The sequence below is a fragment of the Cavia porcellus genome, unplaced genomic scaffold (genome assembly GCF_034190915.1).
Source record: "Cavia porcellus strain 051 isolate PalLab524CR breed Dunkin Hartley unplaced genomic scaffold, mCavPor4.1 scaffold_9, whole genome shotgun sequence".
NCBI classification, from domain to species: domain Eukaryota; kingdom Metazoa; phylum Chordata; class Mammalia; order Rodentia; family Caviidae; genus Cavia; species Cavia porcellus.
Window position 1 is genome coordinate 65,960,816 of NW_026947492.1, and position 23,803 is coordinate 65,984,618.

General features: G+C 35.2%; 2 pseudogenes; one reads left to right on the forward strand and one right to left on the reverse strand.

The window, feature by feature from the left end:
• The first annotated feature begins 13,737 nt into the window (after positions 1–13,737).
• On the forward strand, positions 13,738–14,679 carry LOC101789190 (olfactory receptor 51A7-like; annotated as a pseudogene).
• A 2,865-nt stretch (positions 14,680–17,544) lies between these two features.
• LOC100728871 (olfactory receptor 51G2-like) lies at positions 17,545–18,419 on the reverse strand (annotated as a pseudogene).
• Between the last annotated feature and the right edge of the window lie 5,384 nt (positions 18,420–23,803).

Genomic DNA, 23,803 nt, shown 5'->3' on the forward strand with positions numbered 1-23,803 from the left:
ACTGTTACTGTAATATATTTCACTCCAATTTTGTTAAAGAACTTCTATGATCCTGTGTTTTCATTTCTACTTTCACTGTAGACAAAGAACTTATTAAAAAGAGCCTGTATCATAAGACTCTCGATATTTTTATCACAAAGGACAATTCCTGGCAAATGATATCCATTCAAACATTATTAATAATCATATGAAACTGAATTTTCATTTAAGTGGATTTATCTTTAGAATTATTTTCTTTCTTTAAAGGTGTGATCAGTGTTTTCTTTAGGGATAGCATTGGTTAGAAGAGTATTATTTATAAGATAGTGAAGCACTTGAATTTGAATATAACAAATGATATACAGATATTGTAGATATTATTTGAAACAAGTACATACAAAAATAGTCATTTTCAAGCCCGTTTTTTTTTTTTTTTTTTTTTTTTTTTTTTTTTTTTTTTTTTTTGTCTTTTTTCATTTTTATCAGTACCGGGGATCGAACTCACGACCGCCTGCTTGCAAGGCATGTGCTTATGCCGCTGAGCTAAATCCCCAGCCTCCAAGCCCATTTTTGATAAAATTGCACAAAATGTGTAGGATAAAAGGCAGTGGAGATTGACAGTAACAAATCCAATACATGAAGCCAAACTTGAACCAGTGAAAGCAAAGCTATATTATTAACATCTGCTTAGTCAAATCAGTATGAGGAAAATAAGAGATGGTTTGGATCTTAGCAAGGTGACGTTAAAAAATGATATGAGATATATTTTAAAAATGGGAACCAAAAATTACATGAAGAACTCTTAAAAATATAGATTTATCTGAGGACTCGACTTATCGCTAAAAAGTAGATTATAAAATAGGAGGATTACTGTGAAGATGACCGATAAGTTGGCTATATCAACCTACATCAATCTGAATCACAATAAACTTCCTATTAGCCATAGTTATAATCAAATGGCATTTATTTTAAGTCAACGCCTTACACAGCTACAGTATTCAAGTATTTTTTAAATAAATTGATTTTCTTGAGAGAAAAACTTAAATCTGACTTCCAACAATTGTTCTTCTGTCTCCATCGGTTTTATCATGCTGTATCTTATTGGATTTTATTATATGTGATAGTATAAACAAAATTTTTATGGACAAGGAGTTAATAAATAACCATTGTCCATTTTCCATTAGTTGATTCTTAATACCCTGTACTGTTTTCATTCTCTTGAATGGTTTTATAGTATCTTGTTATGTTTGATACTATAGTGTATGAAGGTATACTCATATATTTCAAGGAATGAGACACTATGGTAGCTACTGTTATGTGGGGTTGTCTTGTGGTGAAACACTGTTGCTTAAATTGTTCTGATTTGTTTTCTTATATCCTCTTTTATCTTAATCTTTTAAAATAAAAAAAGAGTTAAAATTTAGGAATATTCTATCTTAGATGATGCCTTATATTTCTCTATTAATAGTTTGACTTAATGTTCAGTCCATCCTTATGAGGAACCTATTATGGTTAATTTTGTTTGTAAATTAAGAAAAAGATAAATAACTAGTAGATGAGAAACTGGAATTAAGATCTGGGTCTGTCCCACTGCCTTGCTTAATGCCAAGTAATACCTTATACCCTGTCTTCTGTTACATGCTTTCCACATATGTACAATTCATTTGATGTAACTGGGTATTTCTCTTTTCCTTATTCTAAAGTTCTTTGTTCTGTACCTTTAAACTATTGCATAATTTAACTGCCTTTTCTTCCAAGACTGAAGCTTTTCTGCTCATTCTTGTGTTGTGACTGAGACTGTTATTCTGGAGCTCAGCTCTGGAAGTGAGATGTCTGCTTTTCTCTTCCTTGCTTAGGGAGATGAGGTTTATTCTTCTGCCACATGGGTAGCTGTTTCCTAATCCCTATCATGTGCAAAGACCTGAGTCTAACTTTTATTTTTTTCTAACTGTGAATTAAGAATGGATGGTTTCTGAGATGATAATAGGTGAACAGTGTGAGTGTCAAAGAATGGCTAAAAGATTTAATTCCTTTTAAATTTTCAGAGCCAAAGGGATAACCAGATCCAACAAATGAAGATCTTCAAATTAAGGTATGATCTTCTAAATGTCATCTTTCATAGCTACACTGTAAAGGATCAATACCACATCTGCTGTTTATTTCCAGGGTACCAAGTTTATCTATCCAGAAAACAGCTTGACCTTTTTCCTTCTTATCAACTGGTCTTAAGTCATGTGGCAACAGGTATGAGCTGAAGAAAGGCACTGTTACACGAGTGTTTCATTCACATCTATGGAGTCTGAATCAACTTTTCGTGAATTTCCAGTTATACTGATATCCCCAATTTAACTTACACAGAATATTACTCTTTCTTGGGTTGGCTTAGTATTTCAAGTTTGGACTGTACTACTTCCAGAAACCCAATAGGCCATTAAACATTCTGCTTCCTTTTGATGACAATAGGTTAAAAATGTGTGAATTTGTTTTCAGAAAGATGGCTGTAGTCTTTCCTGTATCATTGGGTCACTAAAAGTTTAACTAATTCTGTGGGTCTTTGAGTTTATGTTTTTATCTCTACCCTCTCCTACTTCTGTGGCACCTTGTCTTGCTAAGATCCTCAAGATACTTCCAGTTCATGCACATGCTGCCTGCATTTCATGCATATCCAACTTTCAAGCATGAAAAATAACATGTGATTATTAGAGTGTGTGTGTGCGTGTGTGTGTAACAACAAGCCACTTGGGAGGCTGAGGCAGAAGGCATCAGTCCAGAATTTCAAGGCCAGGCTGGGCAACTGAATGAGGCACTGCCTCAAAGGAAAAGTACAGAAGTGATATTATGTCCTCAACAAAGCATAGCTATAGCAAATCTTTCCATAGCAAATCTCACAGGTTGGAAGCAAAATCTGTAAAGCAATTCATGGCTTGCTTTTTGATTCTCTGCTTGATTTTCACAGGAGATTAACCAAATTTAAATGTAATCCAACTTACTGTTCTTTCATTTATTTTGTTTTGATGCTGTATCTAAAAGTTCATCACTATATTTAGAGTGCATATGCTATCTTCTAGGATGTTTTTAGTTTTATATTTATTTTAGTGATTCCACTTTAATTTTCGTGAAAAGTACAATGTCTATCCCTAGTGTCATTTTGCTTTTTTTGTTTGCTTGTTTATCATGTGGATGTCCAGGTGTTACAGCATTGTTTATTGAAGACTTTTCTTTTCCACTGTTTTGTCTTTGATCTTTTGCTAAAGAGCAAATGACTGTATTCATGTGGGCCTGCTCCTTTCCTTTGCTCACCTTCTTTATCCTTTAGCCAGTACCAACCTCTCATGGTTACTAAAGGTTTACGGTAATTCTGAATTTGACAAGGATCAGTTCTTCAAATGTTTTCTTCACTATTGAGGATTATGTTGGCTATTCTGAGCCTTTGGTCTTCGTGTTTAAACATCAGAATCATTTTTTAAATATTCTCAAAATAGTTGCTGAGACTTTAATTTGAATTTTACTGTATCTATTGAAGAAATTAGGAAAATAACATCTTAACAAAATTCAATCTTCTGATTCTGTAATAGAAAAATCTCTGTGTTTTATTATCTTCATCAGAATTTTATGGTTTTCATCATGTAAATGTTGGGCATAGTTTGTTAGGTTTATGCATAAATTGTGTAAGTCCTGAGACAACAATGTAAATGATGTAGAGTTTTACATTTTATATTTCACTTGTTCATTGCTGACATACGAAAAAAATTGGATTTTGTATATTAAGCTTGTAAGATAAAACCTTGTAATAACCCATGATTAGTTTTAGGAATCTGTTTATTCTTCTTGGTTTTCTACATGGACAATCACGTCAACTGAAAACAATACAATTTTATTTTTCTTATCAATCAGTTTGTTTATTTTCTTTTATGTGGAAATAGAGAACATCCTTATTTGATGCTTATCAGTGAAAAGCTTTGCATTTCTCATCATCAAATTATGATGTTAAGTGTTGATTCTTCATAGATATTTTTGTCAGTGTGGGGAAATTCTTCATTTGTTACTTACTAAGATAAGTGTATGCTTTTGTTCTGAGACAGTTGTCAATTAAATTGTTTTGCTTTTTATAGGTACCATTCCATCTTCTTATAAAAATAAATACTGATGTTTGTTTCAATGTTCATTTAATAACATTTGTATAAAATAGATTATAAGAATCACTGGTAAACAGCTTTATGGTCCGTAAAGAACTTTTATGAATATTTGATACTCACATATCTCTGTCTCCATTTTTCAAATGATTACATTGAGTTAAAGAAAAGTCAGGTGCAATGGGTTGGATTTGAGTCTGAAATGATTTAATTACATTTAGCCTATTGTATTAACTATATTTCTCAACATGTTTAAAAATCATATCAAATTGTCTCATGAAGTCTACTGTTTACCATTGCCCCACAATTTGACTGCTAACTTCCAGTGGAATCAGGGTAACAAAGAGTTAATGTCCTAGGCCAGATCTCTTCTGGATAAACTTACTGGAAGTTCCCACAAGACTTTTTCTTTTTAATTCTCAGAGGCCTGCCATATAAGGAAAACAGAAGTAAACAGTATTTAGATGAAGTGGAGGTGTTTTCATTCAAGGAGTAGGGCATCTAGTTCAGGTAAGTGCAGGGAGCTATCAATTTATTAGGAAAATGAAGTTTTCTTATCCTACCTATATTTTAATAGATGAATATAATGTAGAAGAGGAAGTGACTTTGGGATGTTTGTGTGGGGGTGGATGGGTGCATGCATGAGCATGGTCTGCAAATTGTGTGGTGGGAATTGATCAAGATTATCAAAATTCCAATAATTTTTTTTTTGTTGTTTAAGAGATGGAGCTCCATTTATAGGCTATCAAATTTTTTCAGTAAGTATTACTTAGGAAAAGTAAAATGTATCAATTAAGGGATGCTTGTCAATTACAATGTTTGCATACTTATCCTCCAGAGATTTACAAAATATAATATTAACTCATATTCAAAAATCTCAGTTGGGAGGAAAGAAATTAATTTCAAACATGTTCCATATTTGCTATGGAAAACATGATTTTTTTCTGCTGCAATTTGAAATTTAAAACTTATACAATGAAGTCAAAAAGTCCTAGTAGCTCTAATCTTCCATGGATTTTCCTTTATATTTTACATTTTTTTCTATTTTTTTTTAAAAAAATGTTTTTTATAGGTAAATGGATGCAACTTCAGAACATACTCAGTAAAAACAATGAGACACACACGTGTAAACACTGTATTGTTTAAAGTGAGAAACTGAAAGTAAAATGAGTATATATGTATAGGAATACACATATAAAAAGAGTTAAGATAGTTACACTACTGATTTCTCTGAGCTCACTAAAGAGAAAGATTTGTGCTGATATTATGTGGACAATTGAATGCAGATGTCTTCACTCTGGATGAATCAGTTTGGGATGACAATGTGCAGTGTATGTTCCATTGTTGCCCTGGACTCATGTGTTTTGAAATTTTGTTTTAGTCATTTTTTTTCTTCTACTTCTTTATTTTTTAAATTTTGTCCTTGAAAAAAATGGATTTAGAAAAAAATTGACATTATTAATTTTACAATTATCATTTATTTATTTATGAGTTTATGCAGAAGTTATACTCAATATGGAGAAAATTTGTGTTGATTAGGTTTTTGTATTTCTGGTAATTTATGTTGTTTATTCAACATTGGGTTATATTGAAACCTTGAAACCATAGATAGAAGTTCCAAGGATTCATGTCCTGTCTCTGGAAATACAAAAAGTGTGCTTTTAAAAATATAAATTCTAGGTGCAGAGGAGGAGCTGGGCAGATCTGGGGTGCCTGCATCTGCCCCTCCGTGTATCTGGAAGACTGTGAATATCTCTGCAAGCAGGGAGGGATCGCAGGTTCCTGAGGCACCGTGGCCTGTGGTGAGTGCTCAGCACACTCTGCCCAAATCTCAGACTGATGGGGACCCTCCATGATTCCGGGTGAAGTGAAGTGGAGTAGTGGGTTAGAGGCCTCTACATCCACCTCCCCATCCCGGCTGCACTTGGAGATCTGCTGAGCATCTGACGGGTGGGCAGGCCCACACTATCCCCTGAGCCCAGCCTGTTTCGCTGCCGCACCTAGCCATCAGTGTGCAGAGGAGGAGCTGGGCGGATCTGGGTTGCCTGCATTGGCCTCTCCGTGTGTCTGGAGGACTGTGGATATCTCTGCAAGCAGGGAGGGATCGCAGGTTCCTAAGGCATCATGGTCTGTGGTGAGTACCCTAACCTGGCTGTGATTGAAGAGCTGTGGAGCTTCAAAGGGGCAGGTGGGCACATAGTGTCCCTGAGGCCCAGCTTGTCTGGAACTGCTGTGTTCTGAGCAGGCAGAGGAGGGCCATTGGTTCTGCAGGCCCAATGGCTTGGGGTAGTGTGGTGCCAGAGTCTCAGTAGCTGCAAAAATAGAAGGGGATTTCCAACAGATCCTGAGGAAGCTTTCAAATAACACTTGAAACACAGAAATATAGGAAAATGACAAAACGAAAGACCAAATTAAAACCTCAAACCTCCAGCGCATCTCAAGAAACCCTAGGAGCAATGTATATAGAAGAAAATATATCCCATCCATCTCATATATCAGACACAATAGCCACTGAAATAGACAAGCAACTCCAGGAAGCTTTAAAGAAATTCAAACTCGAAATAATCTCCCAGATAAAAGAAGAAATGATAAAAGAAATGAAAGAGATTCTAAATATATCTAAAGAAAACACAGATAAAAAATTGGAGGAACTAAACAAAAAGATAGAATCCCTAGACGAGCAATATAAGAAACAAACAGAATACATAATGCAGATGCACAGAGATATACAGGAAATAAAAAACTCCACTGAAAGTTGGACAAACCGCCTCAATGAAAGTGAAGATAGAATTTCAGACCTTGAAGACAGGATTGCAGCTAGTGAACAGGAAAGGAAAGATCTTTTAAAAATAACAAGGAATCAGGAAAAAACAATTCAACAACTGCAAGACGATGCAAAGAAGAATAACATAAGAATGATAGGGATTAATGAAAAAGAAGGAGACAACATAAAGGATGTCAAGAGGATATTTAGAGAAGTAATAGCTGAAAATTTCCCAACCATGAGATCAGAAACTGACATCAGGATCAGTGAAGCATATAGAACTCCAAATAGTCATAACCAAAATAAAACTACACCCAGATATATAATAATCACCATCCCAGAAATCCAACACAAGAATAGATTATTAAAAGCTGTCAGAGAGAAAAGACAGATCACTTATAAAGGAAAACCTATCAGAATCACAGCAGACTTCTCAGCACAAACAATCAAGTCAAGAAGAGCATGGAGTGAAGTATTCCAGATACTAAAGCAAAATGATTTCCAACCTAGACTAATATATCCTGAAAAACTATCATTCAAAATTGATGGTGAAATACGATACTTCCATGACAAAGAACAGCTGAAGAACTTCATGAACACCAAACCAACCCTGCAAAAAAATATTGAAAGACAGTTTAGATACACAAAGGAAAAAACCACTAAGCAAAGCAGATAATTAAACAGAACAGAAAGATAAAGATGCAACAGCAGAGAGATAACATGTCAACAACAAACAGCATTTAACAGTAAAAACCATTAATGTAAATGGTCTCAATGCACCAATCAAAAGAAACAGACTAGCAGAATGGATCAGGAAACAAAATCCAACCATATGCAGTTTACAGGAAACCCATCTAACCCAGAAGGATACTCACAGACTGAAAGTCAAAGGATGGAAACAATTCTTCATGCAGCAGGAATCCAAAAAAAAAAAAAAAAAAAAAAAAAAAAGGCAGGAGTAGCCATTTTGCTTGTAGACAACGTGTACTTTAAACCAACAATGACCATAAAGGACAAAGAAGGTCACTAAATACTCTGAAGGGGAAAACTCCAAGAGGAAGAGATAACTATCTTAAATATATATGCACCAAACTCCAGAGCACCCAGTTATATAAAACAATTATTAGCAGAAATGAAAACTCAAATTATCAGTAACACAATTGTAACAGGAGACCTTAATACGCCATTGACACCTAGGGACAGATCAACCAGACAGAAAATGAGCAAAGAAATAACAGAACTGAATCACACCTGTGAACAAATGGGTTTGATAGACATATACAGAATGTTCTACCCAACAACATCAGAATACACATTCTTCTCAGCAGTATATGGATCATTTTCTAAAATAGACCATATATAGGCTCACAGAACATATTTAAACAAATGCAAAAGAGTTGAAATCATCCCTTGCATGTTATCGGATCATAGCACTCTGAAATTAGAAATTAATGATAAAAGATATTGCAAAAATCCTGCAAACACATGGAAACTGAATAACACACTCTTGAGTAATCAGTGGGTCACAGAAGAAATCAAAGAAGAAATTAAACAATACCTAAAAGAAAGTGAAAATGCAGATACAACTTACTGGAATCTGTGGGATGCAATGAAAAGCCCTCCTGAGAGGAAAATTTATGGCACTGAGTTCCCACATCAGGAAAAAAGAACGAGTACAAATAAATAACTTGATGCTACACCTCAAACATCCAGAAAAAGAAGAGAAAGTCAAGCCCAAAGCCAAAAGAAGAGAGGAAATTATAAAAATCGGAGCAGAAATCAATCCAATAGAGACTAAGAACACAATCCAAAGAATCAACGAATCAAAGGGTTGGTTTTTTGAAATAATAAATAAAATCGATAAGCCCCTAGCCAACCTTATTAAAAAGAGGGAAGAAAAAGCTCAAATTCATGCAATAAGAAATGAAAAAGGTGAAATAACTACAGACCCAATAGAAATACAGAAGATCATCAACACCTATTTCGAAAACCTCTACTCTCAAAAGTTTGATAACACAGAAGAAATAGACAGATTCTTAGAAGCATATGAAGTACCAAAGCTAGATCAAGAGGATGTAAAACTGTTGAATAACCCAATCTCTGTTAATGAAATTGAAAATGTAATTAAGTCCTTACCCACCAAGAAGAGCCCAGGCCCAGATGGATTCACTGCAGAATTCTACAAGAAATACAAAGAAGCCCTAATGCCGACACTCCTAAAACTATTCAATGAAATTGAAAGGGAAGCAATCCTTTCTAAGTCATTCCTGGAAGCAAATATTACTCTAGTACCAAAACCTGAGAAAGACCCAACTAAATAAGAGAACTATATGCCGATCTCCCTAATGAACACAGATGCAAAAATCCTCAATAAAATATTGACAAATAAGATCCAGCAAATCATCAAAAAGATTATACACCATGACCAAGTGGGATTCATCCCAGGAATGCAAGGATGGTTCAACATATGCAAATCAATAAATGTAATCCACCGTATCAATAAAGCCAAAAATAAGAATCACATGATCATTTCTATAGATGCAGAAAAAGCCTTCATTAAGGTCCAACATTTATTCATGATGAGAACTTTACAGAAAATTGGAAAAGATGGTCTTTACCTCAATATATTAAAGACCATTTATGAAAAACCAACAGCCAGCATCATACTAAATGGCCAAAAATTGAAAGCCTTTACTTTAAAATCGGGCACAAGACAAGGATGTCCTTTATCACCACTCCTATTTAATATAGTACTGGAAGTACTAGCCAGAGCAATTAGGCAAGAAAGAGAAATAAAAGGGGTAAAGAAAGGAAAAGAAGAAGTTAAATTATCATTGTTTGCAGATGACATGATACCCTACATAGAAGACCCCCTAAATTCCATTGAAAGACTCTTAGATACAATAAATAAATTCAGTAATGTGGCTGGATACAAAATCAATACTCAGAAATCAATAGCATTCCTATACACGAACAACAAAATCACAGAGAAGGAAATAATAGAAACTTGACTCGTCACATTAGCAAGCAAAAAAATGAAATATTTAGGAATTACTCTTATGAAAGAAGTGAAAGACTTATACAGTGAAAATTATAATACACTGAAAATGGAAATTGAAGATGATCTCAGAAAATGGAAAGACATCCCTTGCTCATGGATAGGAAGAACAAACATTGTGAAGATGACCATTCTCCCAAAACTCTTATACGGATTCAATGCAATCCCAATAGAAACACCATCAACATACCTTATAGATCTAGAGAAATCACTCCTAAATTTCATCTGGAACCAGAAGAGACCTAGAATCACAAAGGCTATTCTAAGCAGCAAAGACAAAGCAGGAGGCATCATAATCCCTGACTTGAAGTTATACTAGAAAGCAACGGTAGTAAAATCAACATGGTATTGGAATCAAAACGGAGCCGAAGATCAATGGAATAGATTAGAAGATACAACCACAACCACAAACACACTCAACCACCTTATCTTTGATAAAGGAGCCAAGCAGGTTCACTGGAAGAACGACAGTCTCTTTAATAAATGGTGCTGGAGAAACTGGCTCTCCATTTGCCAAAAACTAAAGCTATACCCATGTCTATCACCATGTACTAAATTAAAATCTAAATGGGTCAAAGATCTGAATATTAAAACAGAAACACTAAATCTATTGGAAGACAAATTGGGTAGAGACCTTGGAGACATAGGAGTAGGTAGAGAATTCATGAACAGGACTCAAACCGCACAGGAAATACTTCCCAGAATCAATAACTGGGACCACTTCTTATTAAAATGTTTCTGCATGTCAAAAGAAATCTCCAGCATAGTGAAAAAAAACCCACAAACTGGGAAAAGATTTTAGTGAACTCTCTCTCAGACAAGGGACTCTTGTCTAAAACATATAAAGAATTAAAAAGACCTCCAAAATTCAAAAATCCAATCCAAAAATGGGCATCTGAGATGAATATGCACTTCTCAGATGAAGAAATGCAAATGGCAAATAAATACATGAAAAAATGCTCATCATCATTGGTCATTAGAGAAATGCAAATTAAAACCACACTGAGATACCATCTCACTCCTGAAAGAATGGCCAGGATCAAGAAAACCAACAACAAATGCTGGAGAGGCTGTGGGAAAAAGGAACTCTCCTGCACTGTTGGTGGGAGTGTAGACTGGTACAGCCTTTGTGGAAGTCTGTCTGGAGATTTCTCAAAAACTTGGGATTGGAAATCCCATTTATTCCAGCTATTCCACTTCTAGGCATATTCCCAGAAGAACTGAAAGCATCATAGCACAGTGATATATGTGCACCTATGTTTATAGCAGCACAATTTGTAATCACCAGATCTTGGAAACAACCCAAGTGTCCATCAACTGAGGAATGGATAAAAAAGTTGTGGTATTTCTATACAATGGAGTACTATTCAGCTATAATGAAGGATCACATTGAGATATTTATCTTTTTTTTGAGATATTTATCAATAAATGGGTGCAGCTTGAGACCATACTCATAAGCGAAATAAATCAATCTCTCATGTGTGAATACCGAATAGTTTCCCTAATGTAAGTAATGATTCAAATATATAAAAATATGTGGTAATCATGATTCCCCATTATGTGGCCTTGAAGCCTTATAACGTTTTCACTTATTAATTAGAAAGGCTTTATTCTGGCCTTCTTGATATGGAAATATTTGAAGCTATAGTATATGAAGTTTTATCCAAATATTTCAAGGAAAAAGACAGACACTATGGTAACTACTATTAAGTCGGGTTATTTGGTGGTGAAGCACTAGGTTGCTGAAACAGTCATGCTTTGACCTGTATTGTTATATTGTTATGTCCTGTTTTATCTCAATCTCTCCCTTATTCTTTAAAAAAAATATTTAGTTATTTCTTATGTTTGTTTTAATTAAGGGGAAAAATTTTAAAAATTAGGATATATAATAGTAAGTCTTTTTGATTTCCTATTAACTTGTTTTGAAGTCCTGTAATACTCCCATGATCTTGTTTTGACTGATTAGACTCTGTTCCATTCTGTATGATAGTATCAAGTTTGAGGGTATAGGCAACTACTTTGAAGGCAATAAGATTCACTAAGATGCCCATTCTGGTTTGACTATTGTCTCCTTTGGAAGTCCTGTAATGTTTACAATGCCTAAGTTTTATTGGTCTTGTTCTCTACTGTTTTGTCCAACTTTATAATATCTAATGAGATAGACAATTCTTTTTAAAGAAACAAGAGACAATGTTGATAACCATTGTTGATAACCTTGTACTCTGTTCTACATCATGTGCTATGTCTATCCTTGGTTTTGACTGACAGCTTTGTTTTGCCATATTTGACTTTATTCTCTCCCCCCAAAAAAGTAATAAGAACTAAGGAGTAATAAAATCCAAAATGTGTAAATTTTGTTGTAAAAAAGAGAGGGGGAAAAAAAAGAGCTCTAACGGATGTAACAGCAAGTGTGTTTAGGGGTGTTAAATAGCTGACTATATTAATGTTTTTGGATCATTGAACACAGCTGTTTGCAGTCTCTCTGTTTGAATGTCCACTTTGTATTCTTTGATACTGTGATTTGAGCAACTATTTCCAAGATGGTAACATGTAATCTATTAATAGGTGATTTCTTACTTTTATTTTTTTTTAATAGTTCTGTATTACGTGTACCCTTACACCGCTTTGTTTTGTTTTGTGTTTTTCTCTTTTTCCTCTTAAATAAAATTTTAAAAAAATAAAATATACATATATAAATTCTAAATGTGAAATCTTGTTTAATTTACTATGTAGGTGATTTTTATTGTTTGCAGTTCAAAAAAATTGAGTGGCTTAATTTTTTATAATTTAGAATTTTTTAAAAATGTGATCATAGTGATAAGAAATAAAATAGTAACCCAATCTAGATGGATAAATTGAACACACATATCATACTACAATGAAGCTCTAAATTGTACCTTGGAAAAGTAAGTGCCTAACCTTGGAAATATCACATATAATGCAAAAGTAGATACATGAAGAAATAAGGATATCTACCTTAGAGGAGTGTTCACTGGTTTAATGCTCTCATACATTCTATTAGTAACTTTGCATAATCAATATTACTATTTATAGATATTGGCTTGTAACAATATATTTACATCTGTTTGACATGATAAAAATCCATAAACATCAAAATCTACTGAAATTATATTAATTTTGAAAATCGAAAGTGATGTTCATATAGGTAAATAACTTGAACTCAAAAAGAAGTGGCAAGCATGCACAAAAAACGTTGTTAATTTTTATACAATCCTTGATAGAAGGCATGTATGTTTTTCTTCTGAGGTGTGTGTATAACAATTTACCTCTTTTTAGATTTAAGAGAAATTGGTCTGTGAATTTATTTTTGTTTATAAACCAATGTTTATCAAGTATTTTCATTGATAATCATTTAAGACTGTTATTTGAAATTTTCATCCATGAAATTCAGGAATTTTGTGACAAATAATATTGTTTGCAAAAAACTTCTAAATATCTCTATATATTCCAAGAAAACAGATTTACTTTAATATTTTTTCTATATGTGATCAAAAAATGTGAAAAACCACCAAGTTAGGATAAGTTTTGGGAAGGAAATTTGTTACTTTGGAAAATATGATTGTGTTTAACAATATAGAGTATATAAAGTAAATAAAACTTAAAAATTAAAAAAAAATACATGTGCTATGTTTGGAAGACTGCAGTTAACTGACATGCCAAACAATCTCATGTGCATAACGTATGAAATAATTCTTATTATGAAACTGAATTTTACCCATGATTATAACTGTTGCTTGTTGATGGGATTTCAGATCTGGCTAACGAGTCGTATTCCCCATCTCATGCTGGTTCCTAACAACTAAGATGTCAAGCTATTCCTTCTGATTGGAATCCCAGGACTGGACTAAGCCCACCCATGGATTTCTATCCCCATCTGCCTCATGTACCTTGTTGCTATCACTATGCACCTCATTGCATCATCCTCTTTATCATAAGGACAGAGCCCTCACTTCATGAGCCCATGTATTATTTCCTTGCCATATTGGCTGTATCTGATATGGGTTTGTCCCTCTCCTCTCTTCCTACCATGCTGAGGATTTTCTTGTTTAATGCAGCCAGAATTTCACCCAATACCTGTTTTGCTCAAGAATTCTTCATCCATGGATTTATGGTCATGGAATCCTCTGTGCTCCTAATTATATCTTTGGATCGCTTTCTTGCCATGCACAATCCTCTGAGACACAGTTCTATCCTCACTAGCAAGAAAGTGGCTAAAATGGGACTAATCTTAGCCTTTAGAGCATAGTTTTAGTACTTCCATTTCCTTTAACTCTAAGCAGATCAATATATTGTTGAGAGAATTTCCTTTCTCACTCATATTGTCTTCATCAGGATATCATGAAACTGGCCTGCTCTAACAACATGACCAATTTTATGTATGGCTTCTTTGTCACTCTCTGCATTATGCTGGACATGGCATTGATTTTCCTGTCTTATGTGCTGATCATAAAGACAGTACTCAGCATTGCATCCCTGATGGAGAGACTGAAGGCCCTAAGCACCTATGTCTCCCACATCTGTGCTGTGCTTTTCTTCTATGTACCTATCATCACCCTGGGTGCCATCCATTGCTTTGCTAAGCACAAAACCCCCCTTGTCATAGTCCTCATAGCCGATATGTTTTTATTAGTTCCACCTTTGATGAACCCATCGTGTACTGTGTAAAAACTAGACAAATCTGTGAGAAAGTTTTGAGGAAGCTGCTTAACATATGTGTGAGATAAAAACTTTAATACACTGTATAAATATAATATTACCAACCAATCAGTACCTTAGGGCGTCTGTCATGTGTTCAGTGCCATGGTTCTCAATATCTAGTGGATGACTGGAGCAGGAAGAGAAGAGTGTAATTCTGCAGCAGCAGAGAATTTATAATAGAATCGGAAACAATGTTTAAACAGGAAATGATATAATTTATAGAGGTTTAATTGGTGTTATTAGGAGATGAAATAAATCTCACATATGATGAAACAGTTGTATCAGAGTCAGCATTTGAGCAATGGATAAAGTATGAGAATATAGATAGTTTTATTCTATCAGCATTTACTAAGCTTCTCTCTGAAATGTTTAATCTCTATATTATTAAGGGAGGGGAAATTAGCAGAGCACACAATGGCAATGTAAATGCTGTTCTGGTAGGGATAGAGTATATAATTTGGCAAATGTTGAGTGAGTAGATATTGGAATATCTAAAAAAATTGAAAAATTCAAATTTAAGAAGTATTAGAAATCCAATTGAATCTGTAAATAGACACCTTATATGATAAATCAGATTTTAAGGGCAGTGTATGGAACCAGAAGCAAGACAGACTGTGGAGACAGAGGGAGCTGTCTCTAGAGGACAATGCAATAAACCTGCTGTGAATCTCTGACCGTGGGTGGAGAGACAACAAAAACACTCAGCTTTCATTGTTATTTTTGCTGTTATCAAATAAACATGCAACTTATAAGAAATTCACAAGTTGCAGTAGACTGCTAAGAAATGATTTTAAACACTGATTACAATTTCATATTTTCTATTGTATAGTGTTTCCTATGTCTTTAAGGCTCCTATGGGTAAACATTGTACTGTCTCCCTACTGTAAAAAACTGAAAGGGTAAATAAGATACAAAATGTACAATAGATATGGTGAAATTGAAAGAGTAAGAAACTGCTCAAAAGAAAAAAAAAAACAATTGGGCTGAGAATGAAGGAAAGGAGAAAAAAAGACAGGAAAAGATTATACACACACACACACACACACACACACACACACACAATTTAGATAATTATACTACCACTCTTTGTTAGTTCATCAACAACAATAGTTTGTGCTTTCATTATTTGATTGTTTACCTATGTCTTGTCATTTAAGCAACTATTTTGAGGATAGCAGTATGTAATACAGCAACCATTGTCAATTTATTATTTTGTTTTGTAATTCTGAATCATAATTTTAATACTTTTTTGTTTTAAAATAAAAACAAAAACAGAATCAAAAACAAGTACAGCTCTTTTAATATGCATTTTGAAATTAAATTTTTGTTTATTAGTACACTTTCATAGTACATGAAATTTACATTCACCTTGGGGAGGAGGCACTTGTACATAATACAGTTAGTTGTTCTTTTATTTTAATCCACTTCCTGTTTCACCTTTCTTTCCCTCCTCCTCTAAGTCTCCTTTCTCCATTTTAATTTTCATTAATAGTAATAATCTTAGCTCATGTTCATAATATATACTGTTTCTGTCCGTTAAAGAGTATCAGCTTCCTTGCACAGCATATTTGGGTGTGGTGGCACATGCTTGACTGGAGATGTGGAAATAAATGTGTTTTAAATAAGGTTTGGCCATGAAACAGTGAAGATGCAAACTTATTAAGAAATGTCTCTAATGCAATTTTCTCCAATTGGTTTGTATTGCTATACATTGTTGATATTTAGAACATCTCAATGACTCTCAATCATTCTGTACATTGAGACAAAAAATTTCAGTTTTCTAAATTGCCAATTCCATGCACTTAAAAATCCCTTAACAGCTATATTTGATAGCAAGTTATAACTGTAAGTCTTTAGACATGCAGAAAACCTTTTCATCGTTTAACACTCGCCCTGCCCCCTGCTTCTGTCAATATTCACTGCCTAGCATTTTAATTAAACAATATAAATCCACCTTGCTGTTGCTTACACCAAAAATTTTGTTGATGGTATGTTTTCTGTCAATAGTATTGGATTAGCTTTTTTTTTTGATGAATTACAAGTTATCTTAAATTTAGTAGCTTGAAACAATACAGCTTTATTATTTTCTAGTTTTACAGATTAAAATTCTGACCTGGGTAGCACTGGAACATAATCCCAGCATGGACTGGGATGACCATGTTTCTTTTTGGAGGCAAAAAACTGAATCCATTTCCTTGCCTTCCGAGCTTACAGAAATCACTGCATTGCTTGGCTGATGGACCCCTTCATCCTTCTTCAAATTCAGAAATATTACTTTAATTCCTTGGGCTTTCTTCTGTAATCACATTTCACTCTGTAAATAAAATCCATATTTGGGTGGTTCAGAATAGAAATGATTACTTTACTGAGTGAGCACTAAAAAGGCTGTAAAGGTAGGAGATAGAATAATCTGAAAGTTTGTCCTCTTGCTGGTGGTTTTTAATGAGTCAGTAATGCTCAGACCTTAGCTGTGCTCATTGGGTGGAACACCTGAATGTGGTTTCCCCATGCTGTCTAGACTTGGAGAACAATAGGGTAACAGGTTCCAAAAGCACCAATGAGTGAGACAGAAACACAGATGGATTATCTTGGAGAAAGTAGAGAAGAGAAAGTGAGCTAAAGAGACAGCAACAAATTTATCAGCTTTTGTAAACCTGTTTCAAAAGACAAGGTTATTTCTACAACCTTCAGTTTATTTAGGCAATTACAAAGCTTTAGTTAGGGGAAAGAAAAACAGATACCATTTCTTGATGTAGAGTGACAAGATTTTGAATTGTGTGTTTATTAAGTAAAAAAAAAAAAGTCACCTGTATTTTACACATGCAGGATATCATAAAGATAAGTAACTAAGAGTACACATAAGGAGGTCAAATCTCCAAGACTTGATCTCTTTAGAAACAAAAGGCATGGACTACCCTATCTCGGATCTGCTTAGTCTTCACACTGTAGACAATAAGGTTCATCACAGGAGGAACTTGAAGGTATACGAAACCTATGACCACCTGAACCAGATGAAGTGCCTGATTCCCAAAGCGATGAATGTCTGACAAGCCAATCATGGGAGTGTAGAAGAGAAGCACAGCACAGATTTGAGAAACACAAGTGTTAAGAGCTTTGAGCCCCTCGGATCTGGAGGCAATGGATAGCACAGTGTGCAGAATCAGGGCATAGGAGACGAGGATGAACAGGGAGTCTACATCAACTGTGGAAACAATGATGAACATGCCATAGATACTGTTGGCCTTGATGTCTGCACAGGCCAATTTCATCATTTAGGGGAAAATGAGCACTACACTTTGGCCCAGAGAAGCTAGATCAATTCTGCCAATGACTGTATTGGTAAGAAAGGAAGCATAGAGCAAGGGGTGACAAATGGCCACTAAATGATCAAAGGCCATGGACAGTAGCACGGAGCACTCCAGGAAAGACAAACAGTGAATGAAGAAGAGCTGGATGAAGCAGGCATCTTGGCCAGTACCTCGTGCTCCAATCCAAAAAATAAATGCTGAGCACTGTTAGGGAGAGTATAGAGAGATAGACCCAGGTCAGTCAGAGCTAGCATGGACAGTAACAGGTACATAGGCTGATGCAGGGAGGAACCTGTTTTAATGATGAGGAGAATGGTGCAGTTTCCCAGGATGGAAACCAGGTACATAAAGCACAAGGGGGTGGAGATCCAGATGTACATGTGCTCGAGCCCAGGAATGCCACTCAACAGGAAGGTGGAGAGCATGCTGCTGCTGTTAGCCAGGGGTCCAGGTGTCATGTAAGGAGAGGCAAAGGTAAGCTAGATCCCCTCTAAAATCTTGAAATGACATGTGGAAACACTATTAATTACACCTAGCAACTGAAAAAAAAAAAAGTTAAAATCAAGTAGACCTGTACTGTACTGCTCCTTCAAGAGGCTAATTAACTCTTGCCCTGGCTTGCTTTCAACATTTTTTTTGAGTCTCAAAAATTTGTAGTCTCAAAAATTCAACAAGAAACTATACATGGAATTTTAAAATTGATTTTCTAAGATTGCAAAACTTATAAAATCTAAATTTTTGAACTGGGTATTTTACATCAGATATATATTTTTTTCCTCTGCTCCGACTCCTGCATCAAACCAGCTCCCTTATGCTCTGTACTCGCATATTTTTTGAGTCCAAGTTAGACTTCAAATCCAAAACTCAGCGTATTCTCTTGCCTCAGCCTCCTGAGTAAGTGAAAATTCAGGAGTCTGCCACCATGCCAAGGTTTGGATTTTGATTACCTTTGATGGGCAGCACCTAGAAGAGGATCACAGGAGGGAGGAAATACAGGCTCTCTGCGTTGGCACTGTGTTTCAGCAGGGCATTCCATCACAGAAGGCCTCCGCAGCAATTTTTCTTCTTGAGTTCCAGGAATTGCTCCATCTGGTACTTCTGGGTAAGAAAAGGGAACTTCTTCATTACTCAAGTTGGTTGTAATAACTTTGCCTACAATATAAGAAAAGATCTTCATCAAACACTCTTTCCACTCCTCTTTTCTACTTGCCCTCTTTATTGTTTCAATTTTTCTGTCACCTCATCTTCCTTTCTCTTTTTTTAATCTTTGATATGTTTTCATTATTTTTATTTTCTGTTTTGTTAACTTCATCATCTATATACAACCTTTAATCCATGATATAGGTCTTTCCCTGCTATTCTGACACGGAAGCCTGGACTTCTCTAGATGATTTATGATTCTGCTCTTCTCACTCTGACTCCAGAGAGAAACAGAGGTTGTGTAGTGGCTATCTGTGTAGCTGTTTCCTAACTGCAGGAGTAAATATCAGAGCCCTAGTTCTCTACTCAGGCAATAACTGATGCTCCTCAGAAGCCTAGGTATCCAACTGTTTTGGTATCTAGGTGGCAGAAGAGACTGAGGTACTATTGGTATGACTACAGCCTCAATCTTAAGACTGAGTCCATGAGAATCCATGAAACAAAAAAGCAATGATGCTAGCTGGGCCCCTTCTGTAGTTGAAGAAATAAGGCTCGGAAGTTTGGTCAGTGAGCAAAGGCAACCCGGCTATTAGGGCTTCCTGATTTCCAGACTGATCTCCCTCCTCCCTAGTGACAAGCTCAGTGGACACTAAATCCACAGAGAGCAGGGGCTTTGATTTGTTTACCTCTGTAAGGCCAATGCTCAGAAAATGCTCAACATTTTTTTCTTACATGAAAGTTTAAGTGTTATTTACTTGACTATTATTAACTAGACACATATTTTATCTTCTTATAATAAAACCCAACAGATGAGGTTCTACTATAATGTCATGTTATAAGTGAGGAAGCTGAAGACAAAATCATTAATATTTCTAAGATCAGTGAGACAAATACATAAAATGAAATTTGAAATAAGAACAATTTTTTGTCAAAGTCCAGGCTCTACATAGCTGTTATACTGAAAGCTTAGAGTCAAATCTCAACATTTAATATAAAAATCAAAGACTTACTAAGCCCATGAATAAAAATTCTCATTTGGGCTAACATTGTAAATAAACTGAGGCAAAGGAGGTGATTCACTGGTACACCACTTGCCTTGCATGAGGGAGACCCTGGATTCAACACAGCACGACACATACACAGTCATTACCCTATCAAAAACACAGCAACAAAGCTTATAAGAATGCATGTTCTTCTTTCTTATTGCAATGCCAGTAACATTAATAGCCAGTATTACTAACTTACTGTCTGGTTGAAGTTCAGTTGGTGTACAGTGCTGTTTCTCAACTTATGCTTTGGCCAGTGGTTACTATTGTCTTCATCTTAATCAAGAAGAGCTTGATAAGATTATCTGTTTGCGAGAAATTTTAATAAAAGAAATTATCAAACCAAAGTAGAAATAGGTTTTTGATGTCAAAGTAGAGTAGTAAAGAACTTACTGTTATTATCTCAATTGCAAACATGGAAAGAGAAGTTTAGAGAATTTGCTAATGTGCTTAGAGTCATCCGACAAATCATTGGCTGAGCAGGCATTCAAACTTAATTTTCTGGAGCTTCCAAGGATGTAAAAGAAATAGAGAGAAAAAGTTCACAATCCTAGGCACCTGTTTAAGATAACCAGAAGTGGGAGGACCAGCGCACTGTTGCCTGCTGGGACCAGTGAGGGGGCCTAGGCAAGGAATCTGGCCCCAGGAATCACGCCCCAGTCTGGGGGAACTCTCTTTCCTGCTGGGACTAGTGAGTCAGGAAGGTGTGGAATCCCACCCCAGTCTAGGGGAACTCTCTTTGTCTCCTGGGGACCAGCACATGGATTCCTGCCAGGACCAGCAAGTGGGGCCCAGCAAGAAATCCTGCCCCAGGAATCCTGCCCCAGTCTGGGGGAACTCCCTTCATTGCTTGGGGATCTGCCCGCGGTTTACTGCAGGGCCCACCCAGTGCAGCCTAGACACGATCTGGGGGAACTCTCTCCCTCACGTGGAACAATATTTGAAGCTTGAAAATATAGGAAAATGACAAAACAAAAGACCAAAATGCAACATCAAACATCCAGCCCAACCCAAGATAGCCTAGGAACCACATGCATAGAAGAAAACACATTCCACATATACCTGAAATAATAGTAACTGAAATAAAGAAGCAACTCTGGGAAACCTTAAAGAAATTCAAACTAGAAATAATCTCTCAGGTAAAAGAAGAAATGATAAAAGAAATGAAGAAGATGCTGAACATATCTAAAGAAGACACTGTTAAAAACTTGCAGGACCTAAACAAAAAGATAGAATCCCTGGATGAACAATATAAGAAACAAACATAATACATAAAGCAGATGCAAAAAGATATACAGGAAATCAAAAATTCCATTGAAAGCTTTAAAAACCATCTCAATGAATGTGAAGATAGAATCTCAGACCTCAAAGAAAAGATTGCAGCTAGTGAACAGGAAAGGAAAGATCTTTTTAAAAATAACAAGAAATCAGGAAACAACAATTCAACACTTGCAAGATGATGCAAAGCAGAACAACATAAGGTTGATAGGGATAAATGAAAAAGAAGGGGACAACATAAAGGATATTAGAGGATATTTAGAGAAGAAATAGCTGAAAATTTCCCAAACATGAGATTAGAAACTGATATCAAGGTCAATGAAGCATATAGAACTCCAAATAGCCATAACCAAAATAAACCTATACTTAGACATATAATAATGAATATCCCAGAAATCAAACAAAAGAATAGAACATTAAAAGCTGTCAGAGAGAAAAGACAGATCACCTATTAAGGAAAACCTATCAGAATCACAGCCGACTTCTGAGCACAAACAATAAAGTCTAGAAGAGCATGGAGTGAAGTTTTCCAGATCTTAAAGCAAAATGATTTCCAACCTAGGCTGATGTACCCTGCAAAACTGTCCTTCAAAATTGAGGGAGAAATAAGATACTTCCATGACAAAGAACAGCTGAAGAAGTTCATGATCACCAAGTCAACCCTGCAAAGAATACCGAAAGACAGGCTAGATACATTTAGGAAAAAAAAAAAAAAAGACAATTAAACCCAGAGGAAAGATAAAGATGCAACAGCAAAAAGATAACATGTCAACAACAAACCAATATATAACAGTTCTAACCATTAATGTAAATGGTCTCAATGGCCCAATTAAAAGAAATAGACTGGCAGAATGGATCAAGAAACAGAATCTATCTATATGCTGTCTACAGTAAACCCATCTAACCCAGAAGAATACTCACAAACTAAAAGTCAAAGGATGTAAAACAATACTTCATGCAACAGGACCCCCCCCAAAAAAAGCGGGGGTAGCTATTCTGTTTGTAGATAATCTCAATTTCAAACCAATAATGATCAGAAGGGATAAAGAATGACACTACATACTGGTTAGGGGAAAATTCGAGAGTAAGAGATAACTATCTTAAATATATATGCACCAAACTGCAGAGCACCCCATTATATAAAGCAAGTACTAACAGAAATGAAAAACCAAATTAGCAGTAACGCAATTCTAACAGGAGATCTTAACACACCATTGACACCAATGCACAGATCGACCCTACAGAAAATCAACAAAGAAATAAAAGAACTGAATCTCACCTGTGAACAACTGGACTTAATAGACATATACAGAGTATATCACCCAACAACAACAGAATACTCATTCTTCTCAGCAGTACATGGGTCATTCTCTAAAATAGACCATATATAAATTCACAGAACATATTTAAATAAATGCAAAAGGTCGAAAATATTCCTTGTATGCTATCGGATCATAGCACTATGAAAATAGAAATTAATGATAAAAGATACTGGAAAATTCCCATAAACACATGGAAACTGAATAACACACTCTTGAAAAATCTGTGGGTCATAGAGGAAATTATAGAAGAAATTATCCAATACCTACAAACAAATGAAAACACAAATACAACTTACCGGAATCTGTGGAATGCAATGAAAGCTGTCCTCAGAGGAAAATTTACTGCACTGAGTTCCCACATTAGGAAAATAGAATGAATACAAATAAATAACCTGATGTTACACCTCAAACAACTAGAAAAAGAAGAGCAAGTCAATCCAAAAGTCAAAGAAGAGAAAAAATTACAAAAATCAGAGCAGAAATCAATGCAATAGAGACAAAAAAAAAAAAATCCAAAAAATCCAAGAATCAAAGAGCTGGTTCTTTGAAAGAATAATATAAAACCAAAAAGAACCTAGCCAACCTTATTTTAAAAAGGGGGGAAGCTCAAATTCATGCAATAAGGAGTGAAACAGGTGAAATTACTACAAACCCTATAGAAATACAGAAGATTATCAACACCTATTTTGAAAACCTCTACTCTCAAAGTTTTGATAACACAGAGGAAATAGACAGATTCCTAAAAGCCTACGAAGTACCAAAACTAGGTCATGAAGATCTAAAAGTACTGAATAACCCAATTTCTGTTAATGAAATTGAAAATGTAATTAAAGCTTTACCTACAAAGAAGAGCCCAGGCTCAGACGGATTCACTGCAGAATTCTATGAGAAATACAAATATGACCTAGTGCCAACACTCCTCAAACTCTTCAATGACATTGAAAGGGAAACAAACCTTCAGAAATCATTCCTAGAAGCAAATATTACTCTAGTACCAAAACCAGAGAAGGACCAACTGAAAAAGAGAACTACAGACCAGTCTCCCTAATGAACACA